Raw genomic sequence first — 16,967 nt, 5'->3', positions numbered from 1 at the left:
GTGTGGACAATGTGCAACGGAGTCTATCCACATCAGACGTACTGTGTGGCAACATGCCTGTGGCTATCACCCATGGCCATGTGGGAATGGGTCTTGGACAATTGTGTGTGATGGGCATCTTGTACACATGTCTGTGGTGTCCCATGTGACATACACCCATACATGTCAGAGGTGTCACAATCCACAGGGCTATGCAGACAACAGTGTGGATGTTTGTTATGTCGGGTGTAGGTCATGTGATGGTGTGACAATATTGCAGACAGAACACCACAAGCTTGGGACATGTCAGGTGGCATGTCACAATGTGTGCACACAATGCAGGGGCATATGTCACATTGGTGACACCTGTGTGCTGCCCAGATCACTGCTCACTGTGTGGTACTGTGTGCATACCACGAATGTTGTTCCAATGCATACATATGCATCCATTGTAGAACACCTCCACCGTTGTATGCATAGCTGACCGCACATATCACATTGACAGGTACTGTGGTTTCATGCCGGTGTATAATAACGGTTGTATCTACTGCACACAGGTGGCATGTGTGTGTCTGGTGGTGCAACCTGTATAACGTGACTGGAACAAAACCCAGGTGTGCATGTTATACCTGGCCACATGGCAAATAACTCTACACTGTAACATGCCTGATACTGACAACAGTCTCACCTGCAATGGACCCCTGTCTGTGCGACATGCCAGAGGTACCTGTATAGGGGCGACACAACAGTATAAACATTATCCATGACTGTATGACATCCACAGTTCGCACTGTGCATGTGACATCATGTACCTGTGTGATAGCATATGGTATGCACACGTCTGCATACACAACGTAGCAGGCTTGTGTGCCCATATACCTGGCATGTGTTGTTACTTTACATGATGTACAGTGACACCTGCAACTACAGTGGATATCATACTCATATGCAGGACTGACTTACCAGGCAACTCCAGGCTCATTGGTTGGGAGACACCCACCTCCATGATGGCGGCTAGTGTTTCTGCATGCTGTTCCTTGGGTGTCCCCAGACTGGCCAGTAGCTCCTCTGTGTGTGTGAGTGGGGGCTAGTTTGGTGGCCCACCACCTGTTCCACCTTGTTCTCTGGCGATTGCAGTGGCACGCTATTTCGCATGCCGTATGAGGTCCTTGCAGTGTCGGCGTACCTGCTGGTAGGTGCGGTTGTTGCCACCCACATCATTCACCCTCCTGCATATATCCTGCCACAGGTCATCCCGCTGCTGCGCTTGCTGTGGCACATGGCTGAACAGCATGTCATAGTTGTCATGGAGCAATGGTATGATGACTTCATCCTCCTGGTGGCTGAAGGCTGGGAGTCGTGAACGTGGCATTATCTGTAAGACATAATGATGGTGACAGGTCACATTCACACTGATGTACTGGCATACCGCTGAACATACATTGCTAAGACATGTATGACATCTGCACAGTAATCTCTGAGATGCATCATGACACTGACACAGCTGACATGTTGCTGTCACACCTGTCACACCGTTATGCAGTGGATATCATATCATATCTCTGTGTCAACTCATCACACTGTACATACTCCATGTAGATGGTAACTTGCTGTGGACATGTGTACCTGCCTGCACCTGTGTTCTTACCAATCTGCACTTGGCCTGATGTGTCCACAGTACTACTGTTCACCTGGATGCTGTGTATATGTCACATAGCATCACAGACACAGCCGTTATGGACATCAGCAGTGGCACTGCACACATACACATGGACACCTGTACATGCATGTGTTTTGCCATATACATCTACTCAGCACTGTACGGGTGTTGAACATCCTGCCATGGCTCGCCTGTATTGCACATGTGATACACATGGGACAATGTCTAATCATATGACATTTGCAGGTATGGTCAAACATAGCATGTGCGCGAACATTTTACACGCTGTCACACAGCAATTGTGACACCACAAGGTGCATCAGTGCCACATTACTGATCCAGTCAGTTTATAGTGCATGTGCCATGTGGCCATTGCACCATGTATGACTGTGATGGCACGTGCAGCCTTGATGGACAGGGTTGCATGGTATGGCAGGGTATATCACATATATGGCACAGGGATGTGTCCAGCCTGTGGAATACCAGTATTGGGACAGTGGCCGTCCATTCCATATGTCATTTATATGGGTATATGGACATGTTGCATGTCCATCATCATGGTGTGGACAGTGTCCTTCTGCAAGGTAGGCAGCATGCTGCATGGTGGGGATGTGTATGGTGCATGCTGGTATCGCACATCCATGCATAAACATTACCCCTGACAGGTGCTATGTGCTGTAATATTGTTCAACACAGTGCTGTATATGCCCACACGGTGATATCCCGTGCACATGGATGGTACCCCGACCTGACATGGGTACCTCATATGTCTACATCCAGTGCCTGCTGTCACCACCATGTCAGCGGGTGCACCACACAGCACCATCCCTTCCACAGTGACCATGGTGTTGAGCACAGCCTAGGTATTCATTTATGGGGACGGGGATGTTCACATAGCGGTGGCAATGCTGGTATCATCCATCAGACCATACACTTATGACACACACCTCACACACACAGCCCATTCAGTATGTTGTTTGCAACACTGACACAGCTATACTGCTAGGCCAGGTCCATTCCCAGCCGTACATACACAGATGTATAACATTTCTCTCTGTGGCATGGGCTACAATGACGGTGGGGTTCAACACATACCGTGTTCGACTGTAGCTGCCACTGATGTTCTGTGCACATGTCAACACATTAACCCTGTTCTACTGTAGCCAGCAGTGATGTGCTGTGCACATGTCAATGCTGCACATTGTGTTGATGTCTGTCTGTCAACAGGCCACTGGTGGAACACGCAAGGGTATTTGTAATCAAATATACATGCCGCCCACTACAGCTGTACTGCTAACATCTCAGGTGCTAATGTGTCATGGACATGCACACCTTACCCGGAAAGGGGATAGTGCATTGCCACCCGTACTCATCACCTCTTGTGGGTTGCTATTATCCAACACCCTATTTGTATTGTATGTTCAAGCTATGCACCTGTGCAGGACATGTGAGCATGTAATGCGCTACTGCGTACCTTTGCACCCATTGCACAACATGTCACACAGGTACACTGGCAGTCATACACTTCACAGCTTGCTGAGGGTACGACAGGTGTTGTACACACTTAACACATATCCTGTGGGACATGGTCGTATGTACAGGCATGTCCAACCGTCACGTACCAGTGCTACCCCTATATGATGGATATGTCGTACATGTGGCAATACAGCAACTGTCACATGTACTCGTGCAATGCCCCCCTACCAACGTACAGTGGTACTGCCTGTGTGAGATGTGCTTCTGCATCCATGCTGTGCCCATAGCTGTCAGTTGTACATCATTACGTGCAACGCACCTCATTTGGTGTTCTAACGGGTGCATGTTCATCACGGCTCCACATTGGAAGGGTCTGTCACACAGTCATTGTTGTACACGGTTTACATGCCAACCATGGCTTACTAGATGGGAATCATTGTAATTCATTGGGATATCATATTTATACATTGGAGCAGCGTATTCCAGCCATCATATACCCTTCCTAGATGACACTGTTAGTCAGCCAGTAGTAGGTGTTCTACGATCTGCACATTAGTCACACAGTACGAGGGCTACTGTTACCCATTCTGGGGACAGGGTGCTGACAGCTGTGGATGGGGGTGATGCTGTCGACAACCATGACTGCACCTGATGGTCACGTCTGGATGGGTAACATTCACAACAAACACCTACCATCATGTAGTACCACATCATCTACAACAATGGACATTCCTGCAAGAACAATGTATGCAATATGTCTGTATGACCACTGTAGGCACCACTGGTGGCCCCCAGCATGGCAGCCAACATCACCAGTGTATATCCCGCAGACTCATGGGTTACACCATTCACAACACAGCAGTCACGGATGTCTCTGTTGTGAATCACAATGCAGTTCCACACATCATGTTACACAAGGCATCATGCACTGAGATGTTGCGGATGGGTGAACACCTCTGCAACTCAACATACGCACACATGACACATCACCTGGTATAATACATCTCTCATACATCATGTTATTGTGACTGCCCTGTGATGGCAATACACAGACTACGTGTACTGGGACATGCAATGGCTCACCGGTGTTATAGCCCTCTGGGTGTGTGTCTAGCCATGGTGTACAGTCGGCAGTGGTCTGGACACAGGAACACTGTACATTGACCTACTGTGTCACTGCAACAGTTGTCTATGCTCCTACTGTTATTGTACAGGCATGTGGTATCTGACCGCTATGACAGTCCAGGTCAAACACAATGCTGTGGCACTCATGACCTGCAGCCATCGGCCTGGGGTGTAGAGCACACATGTACATCTTCACATGCTATACTGCCTCTCTGGCAGTTTCACATAACTGTCACCGGCAGGGCTGTAACTGGCAGGCACGGCATGGGGTCATGTGGAACAATGCTTGCATCTTCCACTGTGATGCACACAAGTGAGGCACACACACTATTGCACCACTCACATATCTCTGTGGTGACTGGGACCTGCCTCCATGCTCTGCTCAGCACACCTGCAATTATGGATTGTACACGGACCGTACCTTCCAGGCACATACCTGGACCGGAACACCCACAGATGAGGGGTTCACACATCACACAGTGTTTTGCACACATCTTGGATAATTGCTTAACACAATGCATCATAGGTGCTCCATGTGCAGATAACCGTGTTTGTGACCGCTATACACATTGTAACACGCGACAGACTCGACAGTGTACACCACAGGTTACATACCGTCTGTGTTGTTATAGTGTACATTGGGCTTTAGACAGCTACTACTGCTGTGTGCTGACAGCAACCCACACTTCCCTGGGATAGACACCCATGTACCTACACATGCTTGAGTCATGCACTCCGCTCAGCTGGATGAAACATTACACAACACATACCATACCTACACTACTCTTAGCATGAACACTACCTCCATGTGACTGGTGTGACACACCTGGGGTTATCCCCTCTTTGGTGGATTCAACACATATGCTGCACGGCCTTGCTAGCCACACCCTGGAAACACACCCATCACAGCATACACGGAACATGTGTACTACAACAACTACTACAGACGTCTGCTGACAGCAGTTGTTAACATCATGACACCCAAGCAGATGGACAATGCACATACATATGCTGACACATACCACAGTGTGTTTCAGTAGCATGTACACAATTGCAGGAATCATGCTATTCCACACAGAGACATGGCGGTACTGACCAGTTCACAGACGCCACTGTGGTGGTCATGTTCCATGCACATATGGTGTACAACCAAATGTACAGGCTGTTGCACAGTGGTGTACATTCACATGTGTGGGGTGCATCACTTGTCAGCCATGGTGGGTCCTCGAGGTCCATCATCACATACTCCAAGGCTAGCTACCTAAACATGACTGCCGCACATTGCGGTGTGGGGCCTCAGGCATTGTGGTGGTATGTCAGTATTCTTTGGCAACATCCACATCTGATGTCACATACAATAGTCACCCAAGCGTTGCAGACCGAGCTAATGTTGGCAACGTGCCAGGCGATGGCATACTTACCGACAATACAGCCTCTCACTCACTACAGGGTCGCAATCCATACATGGACATCGTAGTGTCCCTGTGGTCACATACACAGTACTGACATGCACACAATATGTCCTGGGACACTGGCCCAATGTCACCTTCCAATGTCCCTGGCTGTAATGTCCCACCAACCTGTTCGGTATATGTCTCCGCACCAGGCCACTATCTTCACTGCTAGCCTTTTGTCAGACATTGTGGACCCTGACTGCCGCACAGCGGCACACACTGGTGGCACTGCATTGCACGAGTGGGACTATAGTCATACACCCATGACTGGACCATTCTGCATGGCAATGGGGCACATCCTCAGGAACGTGATTCCCACACACATTGATGGCCTCCAGTCCTTTCCTAGCACCCGTGTTGGGCTTGTGTATGCCACAGCAAGGCACATACACATGCTGGCCACTTGTCATACAGTTGCATGGGCAGTTGAGGATGGTACGGAGGCCGACACATCATACGTTGTCCTCACATTGCCTTTCAGCACCATTCCACATTCTGGTATTGACAACATACACATCCACCTGCACATCATACCCTGTGTCTCAGGATGTTATGCTATGTGGCTCATGGACAGTACACACAGTGGTGTCAGCATATCATAGTACCTACTACATGTCAGATACATATTGCATTACACAGTCCTCAGTCATAGGGCCACTCATGTTCACTATATGCTTACATACAGAACATGCTGTCACAGTCGCTAATGCAGAGTCAATTGCTCTAAATTTATGTTTAAATAACCAAAAAAGTATCAACCTATTTGTAATTTATATTCCGCCCAGGAACAACTTAGAAATTATGGAGCACACTCTAAACTGGGTAGCCACTAACTTCCCTCAAGAAACCATTGTACTAGGAGATGTCAACATTGACTGGACCCAATGTTCCTCACAGACAAACCCTACACCCATAAACCTATACGGTTTCACCCAAAATATAGCCTCTACTACAAGAGTAGGAAATGCACACCAAAAAGAGGGTATACTTGACTGGATACTTACAAATAACAACACCAATAAATACACCACCAGAACCCTCCCTAATGATCTTAGTGACCACCTAGTCACATTCATAATAAAACATAAAATTACTAACACAAACCTTCCCATACATAGAAAAAAAGAAATTTGCTCCAACACAATTTATAACAGAACTCAAATCCTGTAACTGGTCTACGCTAAAAACTCTCCCCCTCGATGAGAGTGTGACACTCTTTACTGACACATTCCTTAATATTCTCGACTTTCATGCACCCAACCGAGTAGTCAGAACTAAGGTACGGATAGCACCCTGGTTAACCAGAGAAACAAAATCCAAAATTAAACTTAGAGACAAGGCCTGGGATAAATGGCACGCTACCAAGGTACCTCTAGATCGCATTAAATTCCAGCAGCTTAGAAATGATACAAAAAAAGCCATTACCCTGGACAAAAAGAACTACTTCTGTCACCTCCAAGATAAACACCAGAATAATCCTAGGAAGTTCTGGGCAGGTTTAAATAATCTCCTCTATTCAGGGAAATCGTCAACTCCTACCCCTGAGACACTTATTGGTAAAAACCCAGAAGAAGTAGCCAATACTTTTAACTCCTTCTTTACTGAGACTATTCAGTCACTAGCCAGTCAACTACCTCCCTCTTCCTCTCCCCTTATAAATGTTGTAGAAGAATCATTCCCCTTCTTTAATTTTCAACCCATACCCACATCCTACATTAGAACCTTACTGAAGAAACTTAAACCAACTACCCTTTCTGCAGATCGACTCCCAGCAGAATACCTGCAAATAGCAGCAGATGTAATAGCCTATCCTATCTCTATTCTGATTAATCGAACCATTACTGAGGCCACAATCCCCTCTATCTGGAAAATTTCCTATGTCATACCACTCCACAAGGGTAGCTCTTGTACTGAACTATCGAACTACAGACCAATAGCAATATTGTCTCCAATAGCCAAAATCATGGAAAGATGTGTTCATAAACAACTTCTTCACTACCTTACCCTAAACAATCTATTGACCAAGTCTCAACATGGTTTTAGACCCCACCATAGTACGACCACCGCCCTCCTCTCTTTTACTGACACAGTCAATCAAAACCGTAATAACAAAAAAATATCTTCTGCCCTCTTTCTGGACTTGTCTAAAGCCTTTGATATGGTTAATCACCAGCTACTTCTCCACACGCTGGAAACCTTACACCTCAATAATCCAGCTCTCAGCTGGTTCCACGCTTATCTCTCTGGAAGGCAACAAGCAGTCCAATGGCAAAATAAGCTCTCTCACCTGCTACCAAATACCATACTTGGACCCCTTTTCTTTTCAGTATTCATAAACCAACTTCACTCAGTTATCCCCAAAGCCACCTGCATCCAATACGCAGATGACTCTACCCTTATTTGCTCTGATGTCTCTCTCCCCGACTTACAAGTAGCCACCCAACTCTGCTTTACTACAGTAGAAAAATGGCTCTCAGAGCGGAAACTCATCCTAAACCCAAAAGAAACTAAGTTACTACTATTTTTTCCCACTTCAGCCCCTCCTCCCATGCATCTGGCTTTACAATCGAATAATAGTACCTTCACCGTTCAATCTAATAATGGTACTATCATTGTGCCTGATACCAATACAAAACTATTAGGTGTTGCAATTGACAACAAACTTAGATTTGATTTGCATATCAGTCAAACCATTAAGACTGTGAATAAGAAACTTGGATCCTTGTACAGAATAAAGAACTTTCTAACCCCTACTGCCAAACTAGCCATTGCTCGCACGCACCTCCTCTCCACCCTATTGTACGCCTCTCCTGTACTTTCTCACCTCAACAAGTGTGATATTAATAAACTCTCTGTTTCCTACAATCACATAGCCAGATTTGTAACAGGAGTACCTTACAGAACACATTACTGCCTTAATTTAAGGAAACTCGACTGGTTAGAACTACCCAATCTTCTCAAATTGAACCAACTCACTGAAGCGTTTAAAATCATTAAACAACCTGACAAAACCCCTTCACTGAATAAACTAATGATTCCCTACTCCAATCTTAGCTGCCTTCGCTCCTCTAACAGAAACCTGGTCCATACCACCAAATCTAACAATATGGGAGGTGAGGCTCTCTTTGCCAATTCTATAGGAAAGCTTTGGAACTCACTCCCTAATAACCTAAGACTTATTACCTCTCTCTGTCAATTCAAAAAAAATCGCTATGCCCATGTGCAAATCCAGACTAGTTGCCCAAGTTGCACAACCATATTCTACTCTACTTGGACAACCCAGAGATTTTTGACTTAAACAAATTGTAAATTAAGCTGCCCTCTATCCTATTTTAGTTGGTTTCACATTCACATTAATCAGTTTCTTCACAGTCCTGCTGAATCCTATAAAGAACCGGACACTCAACTGATAATAGAAACAATACTGTCTTCTGAGATGTGTTTAATGTTACTGTTGCCAAATGTATCTAATTAAGTAATGCATAATAATATGTAGATTTTTACTTTTCTCCTTTTCCTTTATGTATATTGTAACTTACTTGTCTTGTGTTCTCTGTGGAGCTTTTCTCCCTGGGCCTCCGCTGAAAATGGACATATATCCAGCCGGACTATCCCGGTCAACAAATGTAAAATAAATACATAAAATAAAATAAATAAATAAAAGAGTACTGTCCATGCCTAGATTTCCCACACCTACATACCAAGCGCCATTATTGCTCCACCAGCTGATACCGATACCAACCATACGGGTGTCAGTGTGGCGGATACTTCATATGAGTATCATGGCATCAGGATGCATGACACATGGTGCATGCACATCACCTTTGCATAACAACATTCACCCACTGACTATCACATGGATAGTGGTCCCGTACATACATATCACATTGTACATGGTTGCAGTACACACATATGCCACACACAGTCCTGTGGTTACCGTATTCCACTGTGGCATGGATATCCTTCTGCAAGGCCACACCTATCTGTACTGTGTGTGATGCTGGTACATAGGTAGCCATTGTACCAGTGAACTACACACATCTACACACAGTCAAGGGTACAATACCACATTTATGGTGTACCTTCAACAACAGCTACAGCTTTACATGGCACAACATTGACATGCCACGATGTTTACTGGGCTCAGACAGTTTACATATGCGGCTGACATATGGACAACACATCTGTACACATCTGCATACCACATACTCAGGGGTGTCTTCTGCTCTGACACGGCCCATGTCCTCCACATTAGTGATGCATATACTCCTCATACATGACATCTGCGGTGGGCAGTGTGAACGAAATGCTCCTGGATATGTGCACACACGCCACACTGCATGGGCTGGGCTTCTGTGTTACTTCCATGAACACAACACACACCATGCTGTGGAACATAGGTCCTGTGTACATCCCGCAGGGACACACAGTAGCACTGTTCATGTGATACCTCCCTTGCTGTTTGAGTGACACGTAGTCCTGGTACCACCACAGCAGCGGTACTGTGTAGAGTTGCAGTTGACACCTGCCTCTGCTGTTCACAGGACACTACCATGGAGAGGTGACACTACTGTGTACACTGCGCATGTGCTTACACATGGACCTGCCAGACTGCATTGTTGCCCACTGTGCACCTGTGCAGCTACTACAAGTCCTTTGGGCATGGTTACTTGGTGTCCATTCCATTTAGACTAGCTATCATGCTACTACTCTGCCCCATACCTACAGGCCATATGTATCCTGTTATTGTACATACCAATAGGCGATACCTGTGTTATGCATGATATGCCTGTGATACTGTGTATGATATCTGTCATATCTACCTAGACAACTTTACATTACACATATTTCACATAGTATCCCCTAATGCAGGGCATACTTGCACGTCGGCCACACCTTACATATGACATCAATGGTATATGCTCATACACATGTGTGCTGTGACAGTATACACACATGTACTATCCCCTGCTATGGCACTTCCTTGTTGGACATCCACTGCCAGCAACAGCATGTGGTATGGCATTGCTCTCTTTAATGCCCTCCTGTGGCATCCCTTGTGGTGTCTCCGCTGTGTACATGATGTCCCACTGCTGTACACACGGTGTCTACAAGCATTGGTATGCTCAGCAAGATATCACTACATAACTACCTTTCACCACTTTCTGCATTACGGACAAGTGTAATTAATTACAACCACCATTCACATACAGTACAGCTTATTAATACAGATCATGCGTTACACAACCTTACATATTGTGTGTTCTACATACCTTGTTGGTGTTTCGTTCCGTGTATCGTTTTTCCGTTTCCTTTCGTTTTCGGTAGTACAATGCTGTTTCGGTATGAGCATACTGTTTGAATATCCTGAGAGTCATCCTTATATACATCGATACCTGCAACATGTGGATTCATCCCACCAATTGCTGTTCCTCAGTGAGTAATTACGTGCATATCACCTGTGCATCTACTCCATTTGGAAATTACGCGTCGATACTGGGGTATAATTGGATTCTCCACATGGGCGTTGGCTATTTGCCCTACCTTCGTGGAGATGGTCTGTATTGTGTTATGTTATGTGTAACTGCAACTGCTATGCATAGCGACAAGTATATTTTGAAGTCATGTCACCCGTGGATTGTGTGTGACAGGTGTAGTATTTGGTTCGACATGTGGGTGTACCTGTCCTGCCGACGAATGATAATGGAGTATTGCATTCAAAACTGTAACATGGCTATTGTTTGCATTTATACAACGCATGCAATTATGCATCCACCTTTAATTGTGTCTCCCACGCGATATGTTGTGGTTATGCAGATGTCATTGACTGACTGTTTGTTTGTGCTGCTATTATGGTTTGTATTCCTTTATTATCTACAGTGGGGGATATCGGTGGTTGTACATCACGGATACGGTTTGTGGGCCTTGCATCTCTACATAACCAGTATAGTTGTCTGTGTGCTCCATCCCTACTTAGAGAGTTAACAGTTAATAGTCTTTTGTTATGGGATTGTAGGTTGGGCTGTTGTCATGTGGTGTCGGTATCGCCTGCAGGTGAGCTTGATGCATGTATACCTCCATAACATCTGTGGTATATCAGTGGTTATGTGTACGTGACAACTATCCCTTGTCATTCTGTCCCAGATATTTGCAGTCATTGTGGTCCTGTTGTTGGGATAGCCTGTTTGCCAGTGGTTGCCACATATTCAGATGGGAATTGATTGTTTGACACTTGTAGAACACACAGCGGTGTTTACGGGCCAACATGTGGCCACTGTCAGTACTGGGGTAGCACATACATATTTCCGCGATACATACCTATTGCTGTGTGACTTTGCCAACGTATCATATTGCATGTAACATATCAGTGTCGTACATACAGGCATGACTATTACATACGTCCTTTCCATTTCTTATGGGGAATATTCCTGTGCTACCATCTGGGACATATTCACTTTGTATCGTTCTATGTCATGACACACCTAGCCAGGGTGGGGCTGTCACTACTACTCTGGGACTAGTAGCGAACATATGCCTGAGGCTAGTTTACCGTATGCCTACACCTAATATTCTGCTCTGCCTCTAACTTGGCACAAACATACACATGTTGCAGACACACACACATTACACTCACACAGCGACGCACACGGCACCCTCAGCGCACACGTACAAATACTACGGCACTCACGGGGACGGTTGCACACAGTACCTACGTGGACCGCAACACCGGCGGCGGTGTCTACCTCTCCCTTCATATCATCATACTATTACACGCGCATGTACTGTTACAGTACTGTGTTCTGGTGGTCTTTCAGCCTCACGGTTATGCATATCGGTATGTTACACGTTCCATGATTGGCGGTATCCTCTTATTTTGAACCTCCCAGATGTTCAGATTGTCATTGCACTATGTATACTATGTACAGATATCGTGGGGTACATCTCAGTCACCTTATATCCCTCTAATTCCCTGTCTTATCTGTATTATATATATGTATATGTGTACATATTTATCTATATATATATATATAATATATATATATATATATATATATATATATATATATATATATATACATATATATATATATATATATATATATATACATATATATATATATATATATTTATATGTATACATCTTGCGGCGAACGTGGCAGGCACACAACAACGCCATATGCTGTAGGACTCACGTACTGTTCAGGTGTTGGCATTACATGTTCCACTGGCTGTTGGGTTTACAGTGTTTGGGGGCTGCCTATGTTGGAGTCACACATAAGGCCACCCATACATTACACTTTACAGGTGGTCATGTTTTTGTGCCATCCATTTCACTGTGTGTGCAGGTGGGGAGGTGTCAGTCCATGGGGCCTACACTGTCAGAGTATGTGCTATACGTTCCCTCTTTGCCAAGGCATAGGCATATTGGGTATGCCTCCATCTGCCTACTGGGGCTGGTACAGTGTGTTCCTGGTCTGGAAGCCTCTGTGCCTGGACTGGCCTTGGCAATTGTGGTGGGCTTTGTGGCCCTTCACCATTATGTCCCTGCAGCAGCTGCTTCCGCAGGATCATATTATGTAACATGGCACATACTAGGAATATGTGGGCACATGTGCCTGGAGAGTACTGCAAGGCTCCACCAGATGTATCCAAGCACCGGAACCATGATTTCAGCATCCCGAACACACGCTCTATGATTATTCTGGTTTGTGCGTGTGCCTCATTATGGCGTTCTTGCATGTGTGTGTGCATTTCTGATGGGAGTCATCATCCATGTCTCCAGTGCATAGCCAGCATCCCCCACGAGATGGCCTTGTGGGATGTCCCCCCTGACAAATACCTGATACAGCTGTGAGGCATGCCAGATATGGGAGTCGTGGTAACTTCCAGGGCTGCCAGCACACACATCCATGATAATGCCCTGGGCATTGCACACAACCTGGCAATTGATGGAGTGGAATCCCTTGCGGTTTATGTAGCGTCTACCCTGATTGCCAGGTGGTGACTTGATTTGTATGTGCGTACAGTCTATCGCACAGAGTACCTCCGGGTATTGTGCCACACGGTGGAAGTGGCGCATATTGCTAGCCAAATCCTTCTGAGATCTGGGGAAGTATATATGCTCATTGGCATGTGGTAACATGGCATCCAGGAACTGGTGTAGTACCCTGGATGCTGATGCCTGTGAGATGCCCATTATATCTCCAGTTGGCCTTTGAAAGGTACCTGTGGCCAGTATTCGCAAGCTTACACATACCTTTGTGTCCACTGGGATGGGTTCCCCTCTGTTGTTTCTTGTTCTCAGGCGTGGCCGGCACAGCTCCACTATTTGCTGTAACATGTCCCTGTCCACCCTGTAACGCTCTACTATCTCCAGGTCATGTAGCCCCTGGTAGGTTACCCTTGGTCTGAACACTCTCCATCTCCTCCGAGGCCTGCGGTGGTTGTCGGCATCCTCCTCCACAACACCGTCTGTCTCTAACACATGCTGATGGATCACAGCTACGGCAGCATCCAACATGTACATTTTAAAAGTTCCCCATGTATTTACACCTATGGTGCGGCGTTTGGGAATACACGGCTGTGTGTTGTGTGCATTCACACTTTATACTATTGTGCTGTGCACACCGATGATGTCATAGGGTGTGTTTGTACGGCCGTATCTAAGGGTTATCTTCCGTGTTTTACCGATGGAACTACAACGGTGTTGCCTTTGGTGTTGCATTACTCTTGCCTGCCATGGATTACCTTTCGACCTTCCCTTACTATTTCTGCACATTGCACCTACCATTTTCTGGCATGCATCCTGCAGAGCACTGTCATTTGTACATTCATGGACATGGCATATCATGCGTTTTGTGTGCTACTGCCGTTGTGCTGCCTGTCTGCTTTGCTCTGCTGTGCCAGGTCTTCTATCTTTGCAATCTGCTACCTCCCCTACTTTCTTTGCATTCATATGCCTCCCCTATCCCGTTTTGCAGGTTTCTGCATGCAGTGTTGTCAGCTGCCGCCGATTGGCCTTCGTGGGTTGATTAGTGTTGATTGCTCATTAGTACTCCAATTACACTTCTTCTGCATTTCCTTATATTCTTCACATCACCTTCCTGTTTCCGATATTGTTTGCAGGGCGTGCATCACATGACTAGGTTCCGGGAACATTGTCATCCTCGTACACATGCACTTTTGCGCGCATTGTGTGCTCTCAGCTAAACTATTACCCCACACCCCGGTCCTGCAGCTTTGATTTGCGATGTACAGCCCAGGTTTGCTGTGCTCCAATGTGCTTACTGCTATGGTGGCACACCCCTCTGCAGATGTCATGTATTCCCTCTGAGCCACTCCTCGGTGTATTACCACTGCGCCGTTTGGTACAACCTTACTCCGGCGGGGAATTTGCGATTCAGTATTATCTGCCTCATTTGCATGGCATTGACTACTAATTCATAGTTACCACGCCGAAGACTGCCGCGAGTCCTTGGCAACCTTTGCACCGTGGTTGTGGCGTTCCATGCATACCATGGTGTATTATGCTGTGAACCTGATGTCTATTACGATGCTGTTTTATAACATTGTTATATTATTTCATTATGTTGCACCTTCCGCACACATGTCCTGCGGTTCTGATGTGAGTTACTGTGGACATGCCATTTAAGTTGTTATTTACGTGTTGTGCATGTTTTCTTTTGCCATTGTCTGTGTATTTTGCCATTGGCATATGTTAACAGTGTGATAACTGGGTCTGACACTCTTCCATTACTCTGATGTTATGTTTGTGGAAATGTAAACCGTTTTTTTTTTTTTGGTTTACATTGCCGTGGGCTTCTGCTACGCCTGCACCACTTCGTGAATCGCTATATGCCTTCATTTGCATGGTGACACACCGCACATAGGGTGTTTAGCATACCTACGCCGGGGGCTGTGCAGATCTGGCGTACGCCGGTAGTGCACGTGGAATTGATTTATACCTGAATCGCTCGGCAGCCATATTTGGAGTTATAACGCCTACGCTATGCGTGCGCCTGGCGCAAGGTTCATGAATCCCGGGGATAGTTATACTAAAAAAACTTGATATTCAATCGTTATAATTTCTTTAAAGCCTTTAATTTTAACACTGCATAAATTGAGGTACGTTCATTTATACCTGGCCATGAGTCAGCTTGCAATTGAAGCTGCCATTTTAATTCCTTTAATTCTAATTGCAGTCCCTATGGTTGTTTGTCATTTATAAATACATAGTCAATGATAATAAAGTAAAACTTATGGCTTGGAAATTCCATAATATGTTTAGATAAGGCATCATTTATGTTGAATTTTCTTATCGCATATTCATGCTCATAAATTCTTTGGCTAATCTTTCTCTCTGTTTTTCCTATATAAAATACAGTGCATGAACTGCAGTGTGCCAGATAGACCACTGCTTTAAAGTTAAATTGTACTTTCCTTTTAACTCATACTTATAATTTCTTAGAGTGAAATTATCTGTTTCTCTTATTTTGTTACACCGTGTACACGCACCACATTTAAACATTCCACATTTATTATTATAGGCAATAGCTTGTCCTTTCTTTAACAAGTCTTTAAAGCTCAAGACTTTTTTATATATACAATGAGTGGTTTGTCGCCTACATGTTGCTTAACATAGGGGGTCATCTAACAAGATGGTCCGGTTTTTCTGGACTATGGAAATTAAGAACTTAAGATCCACACTAAAAGTAATAACTAAAGCTTTTGTATAGTCTGTCTTTTTTTGACAGTATTGTGTCACATTACTCTCATTTCTATCTTGCATAGGAGAAAGGGAAAGGTCTTCCTCTGTTGCTAAACAAATGAGTTGATCATTGCTACTTAAAATGGGTTTAAAAAACTCTCATTCTTTTACTTTGTTCTTCTTGAACTAAATCATCTAGTAGGTCTACTGGGTAGGCTCGTTGAATGAACATAAGTCGTAATGTATTGCATTCATGAATGAAGTCTTCCATTTAAGAAACCATTCAAGCTGCCCTAACTAACTGAGCTTTAACCGCAAATTTTTTCTGATGACACGGGTGGGAGATGCTAAAATGCAGGAACAAGCTGGAACATATTTGCTTCCTGTATATATTAGCAGCTTATTTATTACATGTATAATCTTTAAATAAATGTACGTCCAAATAATTCATATGTTCAGTATCAATTTTCCATGTGAATTTTAAAAATGTAGTTGTAGTATTAATATATTATAGGAATTCTTCCAGTAGACTCATAGATCCATTCCATATTATACTTATGTCATC

The sequence above is a fragment of the Protopterus annectens genome, chromosome 4.part1, assembly GCF_019279795.1.
Source record: "Protopterus annectens isolate FY-2018-M chromosome 4.part1, PAN1.0, whole genome shotgun sequence".
NCBI lineage: Eukaryota > Metazoa > Chordata > Ceratodontiformes > Protopteridae > Protopterus > Protopterus annectens.
Note: the sequence above shows the minus strand (reverse complement) of the source record.